We start from the raw sequence: 13,184 nt of genomic DNA, 5'->3' as shown, positions 1-13,184 counted from the left end.
CGTTAATGTGATCCCATAGCTCAATTGCTCATAGCAGACTCCTGCAACACACCAGCGGCTCCAGAGAGATACCACATATGGCTCTGAGCTCAGCCATGAGATCATGTTAGGGGCTCTTTGGATATAATAAGATTCTTAATCATGCTTACAAAAATTCAAAAATAGTTAAGACAAATTTTAACCCAATCTGGTGTGTGTGTGTGGAATAACTTTTGACTCTATTTCACAAATAAGTATTATTCTAAAATTGAAATTAAATGTACAACGCACCCTTCAAGTGACACCCACTAATTTAATAATTTAATATCATTTCACAAATTTATGTTAGTTTATAATCCATCTAAAGTGGACTTATTATTTAAATAATTTAATTGGAATTATGTATTTCTCATTTACTTTGTTTGTGAACCAACTAAAGTGGGGGCCACCATTTGGATTGTTTAATTTTGAGTTACATATATATTTCTCACGTAGGGTGCACCCATGATCATGATCTAGTCAAGTGGGTGCAACTATGACCATGGGGCCACCTTGATGTATGCATTATATATCTGCACCAATCCATCCACTTTGCTAGTTTATTTTAAGGTATGGTCTAAAAAATGAGGCAGATGAAAACCTTAGGTAGACCAGACCAGACCACAGGAAATATTGGCCATTGATTGTTCACCATTAAGAACTTCCTAGGGTTTACTATAATGTTTATTTGCCATTCAACTAGTTGACAAGATCACATAGACCTAAATGAAGGGTATGTTAGGATATGGAGTTTGAAAAACTATTTAAATAAAATAAATTTAAATTGAGAAAAAGAGAAAATTTATCGATTTATAGAAGTCAATGCGTGACGTGAGTTACTTGGCTTGAAATCAAATTTGCTCCCCTTGGATAGCGTCCCAAGTGCAACAGGTTTCCAGATCAATCGACCTCCACGATATAATGACTATGACCCGGTTCCAGCGGTGCACTCACTACACATGGGCTCGAACCACTTGTAGTCTTAACTCGAACTAGAAAATACTTAAACAAAATTTTTAAAGAGAAAACTACTTTTCTAATCCTTTCCAAAACTTAAAATCAGAAGTCTATTTATAGACTTTGTAAAGACACCCTTAAGGGTGTAGAGACACCCTTTCACAAAGGGTTGTAACTATTGGGTTTAAACTCAATTGGTGCGACCCTTAGGCTTCTGAAAGGATGCAACCTTTTAGACTTAAGTGAAAAGACACAACTATAACCCGTCCGAATGGATATTTTGAAACACTAAATTATTTTTAAATAATTTAAAACACAATAATCCCCTACATGTTTCAAAATTTTTGACATTTCAGGTTAAGATGGAAGAGTTGTGCAATGGTGCCGGTGTCACCATAGACTTGAACCAACATTAGAGTAAGTATGACAGATCTAAAGGAATCAGGTGACACAATAGTCTTGAACCTGATTCCTTTTGATGTAGATCATAAGTACATGTCACTCACATAACTTTTCCTCTATAAGTGATTCGGTGATTCGGTGCGTTTTGGCCATACACCATTACCTGGATTTCATGAGTACTCTAGAGAATTCGCCTAGATTCTCATAAGAAGCGGCCTCCACCTCTATACCCATATAGGTGAATTTCATCAAATATATGCAGCAATTGGGTACACCACCAAATATATGGCTATGAATTCATTAAGAGTTCAAAAACTCATCTTTCTTCATTGCTACTCGCACTGTACACCATATAAGGGGCTCATTTATATCAGTGCAATCATCTACCTCGTGTCTTATTGTTTACCCATTGAACCTATCCAATAGGATCTCTACTTGTATAGGTTGGGTTGCCAACAATGGTAGCTCATATATTAGGCTCAGCCCCATTCCCTTCGATGTATCATTGACTAATCTTTTAAATAGTCATTTGGTTAGAGGATTTATGACTCGTAGGCCTTTTACCTCCACCGTCATTGCTCTGTCGGACTTTCGCCTATTACGAAAAATTCACAATTATTACCTCCCATATGAGTTTGGTCATGTATTAGTCCCAATGTGGCTAATCATCCTTTTAGATTAGCTACGGATCATCGTATTAGCAAGTTATTGCCTCACCAACTAGCTACTTGGAAACAAGCTTCTGCTTAGGGGGATTTCTCCTTTTGCTCCTCAGTTAAGTCTTTGGTAGTCAGTTGCAACTTCTTTGGCTATTATATCTCAAGCTAAAGCATACTGAACTCATTTTTAACTTCATAAAATCAATAATTATGACTCCATCAAGCAATAGATACTGAGCATCACTTTTATTATGATAGTTATCATATCACCGGCTTTGAATATAACCAACTTTCTTATCCCTGAATGTACTCTTACCATTCAACCAACTTCACTGGCCCACCATTCAACCAACTAGTGGTAAAGTCTGTCACGTCCCAAACCCGGAAATCGTATTCACAGGAATCCTGATCGTCGAATCTGGTGCCGACAGCCTCCATAGTACCCCATTCTCGGCTCCTAGCGTTCATACGCCAGATTCCGATCTTGGGATCCTATAAGGAGAACTTTTTTGTACAATATACGTTTAACTTGTAATAAGCATAACCACAAGATTACCCAATTCACAAAGGCAACATCATCATCATATATCCACTAATATAATCATTTGAGTACAATGCTGAAAGAAAAATACATCAATCGAAAATCAAGCTCCAGAAGACTGTTGCACGCTCCAAGCTCAACACTGTTGTAACCTAACATCACCTGCACGCATCTATCGTGCATAAGCTTATAGAAAGCTTAGAGGGTAGTGTAAGTGTGTGCATAAGGTAAGTGCTAAGTATTCAACGAAATGTCATAATCATACGATGTCCAATTAGGCGCAAGGTCATGAATCATACATTATCAGAGTAAGCAAAATACTGACAGGTCCATGAGTCAAACAATATCAGAATACGTAGTACAGATCAACTTTACAAATGAGGAACAATATCAGAATACGCGATACAGATCAACTATATGAATGAAGAACAATATCAGAATACGCGATACAGATCAACTATACAAATGAGGAGTCATAAAGAGTTGAATATCAGATGTCATATCTAAACCATATAAATGAAGAAACACGGGTAATTCAAAATGCCATATACTGCGAATGTAATGTAATATGCGGTGCGAATGGAATGACCACGATGGAGTGTGAAGTCGGGATGATAATACGTAGTATCGCAGGCTATGGGGTCCATCACAAGGAACTTCTATCCAAACTAGTCCCATACCTAATTTGGATAGTCAGACTCAATGTGGTAAACTCCTGATCTCAGGTTAGTCGTGCGCCCCAACCGAAATCCTGGCCATTGCGAAGGCACATGTAACAAATAGTTGCGCACCACCAACTCGAGTGGATAGTGAATGAATGAATGCATGAATGAGTATGCAACTCCTGCTCACTAAATCCACATATCAGTACAGTTCATCTCTGGGATCATCACCGGGGTTTAGTACACTCCAAATGGCACTGTCTCTCTCCCAGCAGCACAGTCCAAGTGAGCGTAAGAAACCTCACTATCCGCCTGGCCAATAGTCTGCCAATACCTATCCGGCACGTCGATAGCGGACCCATTCACGAGCTGGTCAAACTCAGCCTAGTAATGCCCCCTACCCTCGGGCGGGTAAGGCCACACCCCCTCCCAACCGACCACGACACAGTGGGAGACGCGGCCTCCTGGTATTCGGCACTCGGGCGCTCATGTATCCACTCGGTCTCGACGTTGGGGCGTCTCTTGGCCTCGGAGGTTTAGGAATTTTCACCTAAGGACATCTATGGCGCCCATATGCTAGAACCAAACATTTTCGGTGTCCCATCTGACCATCCACGATATGCCTGTGGAGGCTACGGCCCTGATGTCGCTAGGGCACACAATGCAAGATGCATGAGTCATACAATCCAGTCATGCATCAATCCTGCGCATACCGTGCACTCATATGAGATAACCTCCACCTATCAGGGAGTCTCATAACAACATGCTCAATGACATATGCAATGATCAACCACATCTCACAACAAACATGCAGATGATGTGTATGGGCATGTATCATGATGCTATGCTGTCACATACTCATAATCGGTATCAATAACCGGCATCGACAATCGATCTCGACAATGTGGACATTTAACCAACATTGCCCCCAAGGAATGACCCACATAGAGCCAAACATATAATGGGCCCACAGCTTCACACAAAGGCCTGATATACAACACAGTGGGCCTTACTCAAGGGCCACATATACACAACAGGCGGGCCCTGCTCATGGGCCTCAAATACATCACAATGGGCCTTTCTCATAGGCCTAACATACATCATAATGGGCTCCATAGTCTAGTCCTCAAATGCATCCCAATGGGCCTCATCGCATAGGCCTCATATATATCATATTAGGCCTTAAACACGGTCTAAATGCACATCACAACGGTCCTCAAATACGGGCCGCATATACGTCGCATTGGGCCTCAACAATCGGCCTCGATATTCGGCCTCAATGATCGGTACCGATAATCAACACTCGGAATCGGCCTCGACAATCGGAATCGGCCTATATAATTGGCCTCGGCAAATTGGAATCGGCCTCGATACTCGGCCTCGACAATCAGAATCGGCCTATATAATTGGCCTCATCAAATCGGAATCGGCCTTGACAATCGGCCACGACAATCAGGATTAATCGATAATCAGAATCGGCAAATCGGTCACGTCAATCGGAATCAGCAATCGGTCACGACAATCAGGATCAATCGATAATCAGAATCGGCAAATCGGTCACGTCAATCGGAATCGGCAATCGGTCACGACAATCAGGATCAATCGATAATCAGAATCGGCAAATCGATCACGTCAATCAGAATCGGCAATCGGTCACGTCAATCGGAATCGGCAATTGGTCATGACAATCAGAATCGATAAGTCGGTCACGTCAATCGGAATCAGCAATCGGTCACGACAATCAGAATCGGCAAATCGGTCACGATAATCAGATCGATCGATAATCAAATCGGCAAGTCGGTCACGATAATCGGAATCGATCGATAATCAGAGTCGGCAAATCGGTCACGACAATCGGATCGATCGATAATCAGAATTGGCAAATCGGTCACGGCAATCGGATCGATCGATAATCAAATCGATAAATCGGTCACGACAATCGGAATCGATCGATCATCAGAGTTGGCAAATCGGTCACGACAATCGGAATCGGCAATCGATCACGACAATCGAAATCAATCGATAATCAGAATCGGTAAATCGGTCTCGATCGATAATCAGCAAACGGCCACGACAAATCAGAATCGATAATCGGCATCGGTGAGAATGGGCCTAATAAGGCCTAAGGGAAGGTCACATTGTGGACATGTAACCATCATTGCCCATCAATGTGGACATTTAACCAACATTGCCCTCGAGGAGTGGCCCACACAGAGCCAAAGCCAAACATATAGTGGGCACATGGCATCGCACAAAGGCCTGATATATATCGCGATGGGCCTCACTCAAGGGCCACATATACACTTCATCGGGCCTTGTCAAATGGCCTCAAATACATTTCAACGGGCCACATACCTGGACCTATATACATCACAATGGGCCGTATCTCATGGGTCGGGAATACATCACAATGAGCCTCATCGCACGGGTTTTAAATACATAACAGGTGGACCCTGCACATGGGCCATTAATGCATCTCAATGGGCCGTGACCTATGGGCCTCAGTGCATCACAAAGGGCCTAATCGTATGGGCCGGAAACATATCACAATGGGCCACGGTATATGGGCCGGAAACATATCACAATGGGCCACGGTATATGGGCCGGAATTACATCACAATGGGCCTTGCTAAATGGGCCATAAATACACAAGAGGTGGGCCCTGCACATGGGCCTCAAATATGTCTAGTGGGCCGCATCAATGGGTCGTGCCAATGGGCCGCACCGATGAGCCTCGTATACATGAGTCGGTCACATTATATGGGCCGCACCAATGAGCCTTAAACATGGGCTGCAGTTACATCACAGTGAGCCACATCACTTGGCCCTCAAATGCATCGCAATGAGCCTTACTCATGGGCCTCAAATACATCGAGGTGGGCCTCTGAAATACAATAAGTGGGCAGCATTACTCAGGCCACACCATTCATCCAACTATAGAGATCATTTTAGAGCATTATTTAAACAATGAATTAGATCAAAAGATCATCTGGACCATACCACAAACAGCAGTAGTGGAAAAGATAAATAAACATTATATTGATTCAAAACTTTTGTAACCCAAAGGGGTTCCAGTGGTAGACGTTCTTTTTTTTGCCATGTGGTCCACATGATAATTGGATCTGTCTCATTTCCCCTCTTGCGACGAGCTAGCCACATGGATGGACGGTTGGATGCAGCACATCCATGATACAGTGGGTCCCATATAATGGATGGACAGTAGGGACACAACTCATGCATCAGGGTGGGGACCCATGTACGTGGCCAGCACGCCAGCTACGTGGACGGTTGATATAACACAGTCCTCATGTTCAGACCCACTGCTTTATGTAGTGTGGTCCATTGGATAATTGGATCTGTCTTATTTTTAGTCTCAAGCCTTGAGACAGTCTTGCCAATGGTTGGACGGTTTAGATGTAATGCATATATCAGCGGGTCCCACGAAAGGGAATCGATAGACTGCGTGGATACAGTAAATACATCACTGTGGGGCATGCAGCTGTTGCTGCACGTGCAGTAGCATACGTGTGGGCCCCACCGTCCTGTGGTGTGGACGGTGATGGAGTACAAACATCAAGGTGAGGGGTGGGCCCCACCTATTTGCTGACGTCAATACATCAGCTATATAGCTGGTGTGTGACGTCCAGCTACCGTCCAGCCATTCCACTTTAACGTGGATGATTGCCACGTGGGGCCACAGCAATGTAATACTAGATGCATTATATTATATATGTATTATTTATTTATTTATTATTATTATATTGTTTTCTTTTACAGGGCTGCAATGTCCAGCGTCTAGATGGACGGCTGGACAAGATGCACACGCATCAAGTGGATGAAATCCACTTCAATGTGGGTCCCACATGGGAGTAGCCCACCATAATATATATTAGAATATCATATATCATATATTTAAACATAATATAATATATTATATACATATCTATATACAGCAGATCCACTGTCCCGATACATCTGGACGGTGTAGATTGTACAAATTAAAGGTGGGTTCCATGTAGGACTGGCTCACCTTATATATTTATATTATAATATGCATTATATTATATAATATTATATATATGCACACACGTGTGTGTGTGTGAGGGGGAGAGACAGAGAGGGTGAAGGGTTAGCTCGTTAGTGTACACCCATGTCAGTACACACTTCATATTAGCCACCGCCACCAGGGATCGATACCAAGACCTCCATGTGTTGGAACGAGGTATCTCCACCCAGTCTGCCAGTTAAGCCATGGACTTGGGCGTGTCCAGGCCCTGGACAGCAAGGATGCGGATGCGCTTCACGGTGGAGTCCCACCTATCATGATAGATGGTGCGGATAAAACAAAAATTAGTGGGGCCCACATCATCCAAACGGATAGAGAGAGGGAGAGAGGAGAGATAGAGAGAAAGAGAAGAACGGTGATGGAGGGGCCTCGCCACGATGGGCCTCTCATGATTTCAACACATACATCAAAATGGGTCCCACCTACAAGTGGGCCCTCGAATGCAAATCGATGGTAGATCACACACATCATAAAAGTGGAGAAATTTACCCTAAAGATACACCCACCTTAAGATCCTCTTAGACTTCTTCCGCCAACACGATCTAAAGTTCCAAGGAAATGATTCCGACGGTTGAAATGGACTTTGGATGGTGGAGATGGAAAGGAAGAAGGTGGGCCACACATGGCATTCTCTCATGGAGGTGGACGTTGGCTCTCATGGGTTGCTTGGAATGGAGTGAAGTGAGAGAGAGAAATGATGTAAGGGAGTGATGGGAGAGAGGGATGGTGAGGTGATGGGAGTTAATGAGTTTGACTTATGGGGAAAAGGAAAGGTGGTAGGGTAGGGTGATGTCACCCCTAGGGTGACATCATAGTAATTATGTTTGTAGGGAAGTACAACAACAGGGATAGGTGCGTCCCGCAATCAAGCAATCAATGGCCACGATAGTGCACGGGCCGGATCTCATAATCTGAGCGTCGCATTGACGCACGAGACGCGTCGTTGGAACCGCGACGATGGTGCGGTTGCAATGATATAGGTCTTGGCTTGAGTCGGCTCGGGTTTATATGATATGACCCAAGAGCGTGCGCAAATGCTATCTATGCGTCGCGGGTCGTTGAAATTCAACTGGGAGGACCGCAAAAATTTACGGAACAGTACGGGTTAGGATACGGGTCTTACAAAGTCAATCGAACTTATTGTATCTGCAGTACAAAGAGTCTGGAGTAATCTTTCATGCATAGACATATAACAACTAAAATAGAGTATAACCTTCATGTAATCATATTGCAATATTATCATGTTATCACATGTTCCCTAATACATGAAAGGTTAGCCAATTTATCAATTAGTGATTAGAATTCAATACAATCAATGGATGTTTGATAACTGAATATGGAGAAGAAATGTCCAAGTTCATTATTAAGTATCTTGATCGACAGATTGAACAATAGGCTCCATTGGTGTATAAGTTTGGTCATTAGATACATTTGTTGATGGTAAAACAATATAGTTCATCACATAAACTTATAGTATCATATGAATAACAATCCCAAATGTTCAAATCTAGTCTCCAATAAGAATAGAATATAGCCTAAAAATCTCATTGATTAAAGAATCATCTTATGAATTCATACTATCAACAATATTCTTTCTAACCATTCATTTGATGGCTACCAATTTGATCATTAAAACATGCAATATGTTTAATTCCAGACATATTGTCTCAAAGATTTACATGTCAATATAAAACATGTACATATTGATATATAACATTTAACATATAGTTTCTTAAGTGTAAATCTTTAATTTTATGTTAACCCATTTATCAAATACTTATTAACTAAACTTATACTCCATGGGTTAAGTGGTTTATCTAAGTGCATCCAAGTGTACCCCCACAATTTCATATTTAGCCTCGATAGATATATGTATGGCCCACCTGATAAACTTATTAACCAAGAGTTAAGAGAAATCTTTCGTAAGAACTATCATATGAATTGACAAACACGCGTCCTAGGTTGGCACATGATCGGATGAAATTAACATTTTCTCTACCTTTCTAAATATGTAATATTGTGTAGAAAGTATGGTGAATGATACCAAAAGTGAATGTAACTTATCTCATAAATTAGGCATCTACACTCGTCACCCTATCAACAACTTTATGTATAAGAGCAATAATATGAACCATTTATAAAAAAAATAATGATAAGTGTGTTAAACAGTTAAGTGATATGTGTTGATGGTCCGTTTGTTATTGGACCCAATATTCTATATTATTTTTTACATAATAAAATGTAAGTTAGAATAAACATTGAATTAAGGCACATTCACTACTAGTCTACTTGAAAAACTCAAGTAATCATTTGCTTCATGTAAGTGAAGCGTTAGATAGATAAGCATTTCATATAATGTGAGTTAACAAATACTTAATATTTAGAAAAGTAGAATGCATGCAAGTTCTAGACCTTTCATTTATTGGGCCCATGAAAGGTAATATTTAAAAAATATACCAGCCCAATCATCCCACATGGGCCAATATAGTATTTGTATGGATTTATAATTTTGGACCCTTGTAATGCATCTAAGTACATAACCCCCACAATTTAAAATCTTTATAAATGAGATCTTTTCCACATATGTACAATATATGAGTGTCTATGTATTAAGGGTTATACATTGTTTAATGTTTCATATTATAATGGGAAGAACATATTTTGTACATGTAACATATGAATACAAGACTCGAATATATCAATCATCAACTCACATAGGATGGATCAAAAGTCACAAGATATATGTAATGATACAAAAGGAATAATGTGCATTGTCTTACATAGTGATAAGTGAGCTCATGGTTTGATAGACTTGGTCATTGATCTGATCAAGTTCAATATAACATACTCGTTTATTTCTGGTATGTACTCATTACCATAAAAATCATTTATACCAATGGTTGGTCCACATAGGTTATTATAAATATAAAGAAAGACCCACTAATGAACTACTCATGTTACAAACATGTGTGCAGTGACACCTTAGAGTGTAACCGTACATTCTACTGCATTTTTAAAGATCAACATCAATATAGCTATTAAAGTGTATCTTCAATACTACAATCAAGGAACTACAATCAAGGATTCTCCAATCAAGGTCCAACTCTCCCAACTAGAATCAAGGATTCTCTAATCAATACCGACATTGTTTCTATCTTTGGGTGATAGCCTTTTTATGTGTAATCTCTTTTATATACGTGTATACATAGGGATTAAAATAATAATAATCAGCAAGCTTTCTCCCAACTTTCTCTCTCTCTCTCTCTCTCTCTCTCTCTCTTCCTTAGTTTTATCTTGGTATGAAAGCACGGTTAGTATTTTTTTTACTTTCCCATGGTTGATAATCTGGATTGAATCAACGCCTGGTAATATGATTTGATATATATTTTTTTCTTTGGTGTCAAGATCTAGTTGTTGTTTGTTTATTTTTGGTAATTTTTTTCAATGGAGGACGACGGATCGTCCATTGAAAAAACTGTTGTTGCACCTCTATCTTCTATACAGCCCCTCGTATTTGAGAAAGAGAGTCCGACTCTCCAGATTACCACCGTTAAATTTGATGGCACTAATTACTTAACATGGGCAAGATCTGCGAAGCTCTATATTTCTGGACGTGGGAAGATAACATATATTACAGTGGTAGTTAAGGCACCAGATACATCAGACTTGGCAGCCGTTAAATGATGGGAATCAGAAAATTCAATTGTTATGTCCTGGTTACTTCATTTTATGAAGCCAGAGATTAGGAATACATATATGTTTCTGCAGACTGCAAAATAGATCTGGAATCTTGTGCAGCAGACATATTCTCAGAAGAAGAATGCTTCCCGCATTTATCAGTTGGATGTGAAGACCTCCCAACTCAAGCAGGGGGAGAAGACCCAATCGGAGTATTATAATACTCTTCGACAAAGATGGGAAGAACTTGATTAATATTAGACCTTCGATTGGGAAAGCCCCAAAGATGGAAAGATTTTTTCAAAGTTTATTGAAGAGAAGCGCGTATGTTAGTTCCTTGCAGGTTTGAACCCGGAATATGAGACTGCTCGTGTGCAGATTTTGAGGAGAAAAGATGATTTTTCTCTTTTAGGAGATGTGTATGCTTATATTTATTTCGAGAAAAATAGGCGTTACTCTATGGGTCAAGAAATGATCTAGCTTGGAGATAAAGCGGCAATGGCTGTAAACAGACAGGGTTGGAGAGCATTGGTGACACCTACAGTATCATCGCCACCTGTGTTTTCTTCTCACCCAAGCAAGAATTAGAAGAACTCCGAGCCTTTTTGTGACCATTGCAAGAAATATGGACATACCATTGGTTTCCATAGAAAGGGCCGTTTCTACAGAAAGGGCCTACCTTGCCACAAGCAAATCGGAGTGCATCCTCACCGTCCGCTCAGACTACCTCTACTACTGAGATTCCGGTTCAAAATCATACCCCTCTTGTTGCACCATCTGATTGTGTTACTATATCTCGAGAAGATTTGAATTGATTCCGGGTCCTAATGGCACAGTTTGACGAAAAGACAACTACCTCCACTTTTACACAGTCAGGTACATTTGCTTCAGCGAACACTGTCTCCATTGTTCCTTCCCTTTCTTGAATCATCGATTCAGGAGCATCTGATAATATGAGCGGTATGCCTTCTCTTTTTTGTGCATATTCTCTTTGTTCCTGTAGAAATAAAGTTCGGTTAACGAATGGATCTCTTTCTTCTGTTACAGGGAAAGGACTTATAAATGCTACCCCCTCTCTACCACTCTCTGATATGTTGCATGTTCCTCAACTCATTACCAATTTTTTATCTATCAGTAGCATTATACGATCGTTGAATTGTAATGTTACATTTTTTCCATCTTATTGTCTTTTTCAGGATCTGGTAACGAAAAAAACGATTGGCAATGGACGTGAAGCTAATGGTTTGTACATCCTCGATGATCCGCAAACTCCAAGTGTGCTTCAACCATGTGCATTGTAGAGTCAGCTTGTAGTAGCAAATAAACTTCAGATTATGTTATGGCATAACCAGCTAGGTTAAATTTCTTTTTCATTTATGAAACATTTGCTTCCAGCTTTATTTCTGGTCAATCAGTTTCTGACCTTCAGTGTGAAATTTGTCAATTGTCCAAACATTGTAAAACTACTTATCCCTTGAGTTCTAATAAAGTTAGCAGTTCTCATTTTTCACTTGTTCATTCTGATGTTTGGGGACCCGCTCCCGTATCGTCTCTTTTAGGTTTTAAATACTTTGTGTTATTTATTGATGATTTCAGTCGTTGTACCTAGCTCTTTCTTATGAAACGTAAAGATGAAGTTTATTACATATTAAAAAATTTATTACCATGGTTCAGACTCAATTCGATACAAAAATTCGTGCATTTCGTTCTGATAATGGAACTGAATATGCGAATTCTGGAATCCAAAAGTTATGTGAAGATCATGGTATTGAACATTAAATATCTTGGGTTAGAACTCCACAACAAAATGGTTGTTCAGGACGAAAGAATAGACATATCCTTGATTTGGCTCGTTCTATCTCCATTGCGATGAACGTTTCCAAAATTTTTTAGTCTGAAGCTGTCTTGATAGCTTACTACATTATTAAACCCACACCTTCTAGTGTGCTGAATTTTCAAACTTCTTATTCTGTTCTTCGTCCTCGTGACACAGAATTTATTCTTCCACCCAAGATTTTTGGTTGTGTTTGTTTTGTATAAGATTTGGGTAGGGAATGTTCCAAACTTGACCTAAAATCTCTAAAATATATATTTTTGGGTTACTCTAACACACAAAAAAGATACAAATGCTATCATCCACCCAGTCGACGGAGGTTTATTTCCAAAGATGTTTCCTTTTTTAAAAATCAGCCATATTATTT

Source organism: Magnolia sinica, chromosome 5 (genome assembly GCF_029962835.1).
Source record: "Magnolia sinica isolate HGM2019 chromosome 5, MsV1, whole genome shotgun sequence".
Classification (NCBI taxonomy): domain Eukaryota; kingdom Viridiplantae; phylum Streptophyta; class Magnoliopsida; order Magnoliales; family Magnoliaceae; genus Magnolia; species Magnolia sinica.
The sequence above is the reverse complement of the archived record's forward strand: the minus strand, read 5'-3'. Positions refer to the sequence as shown.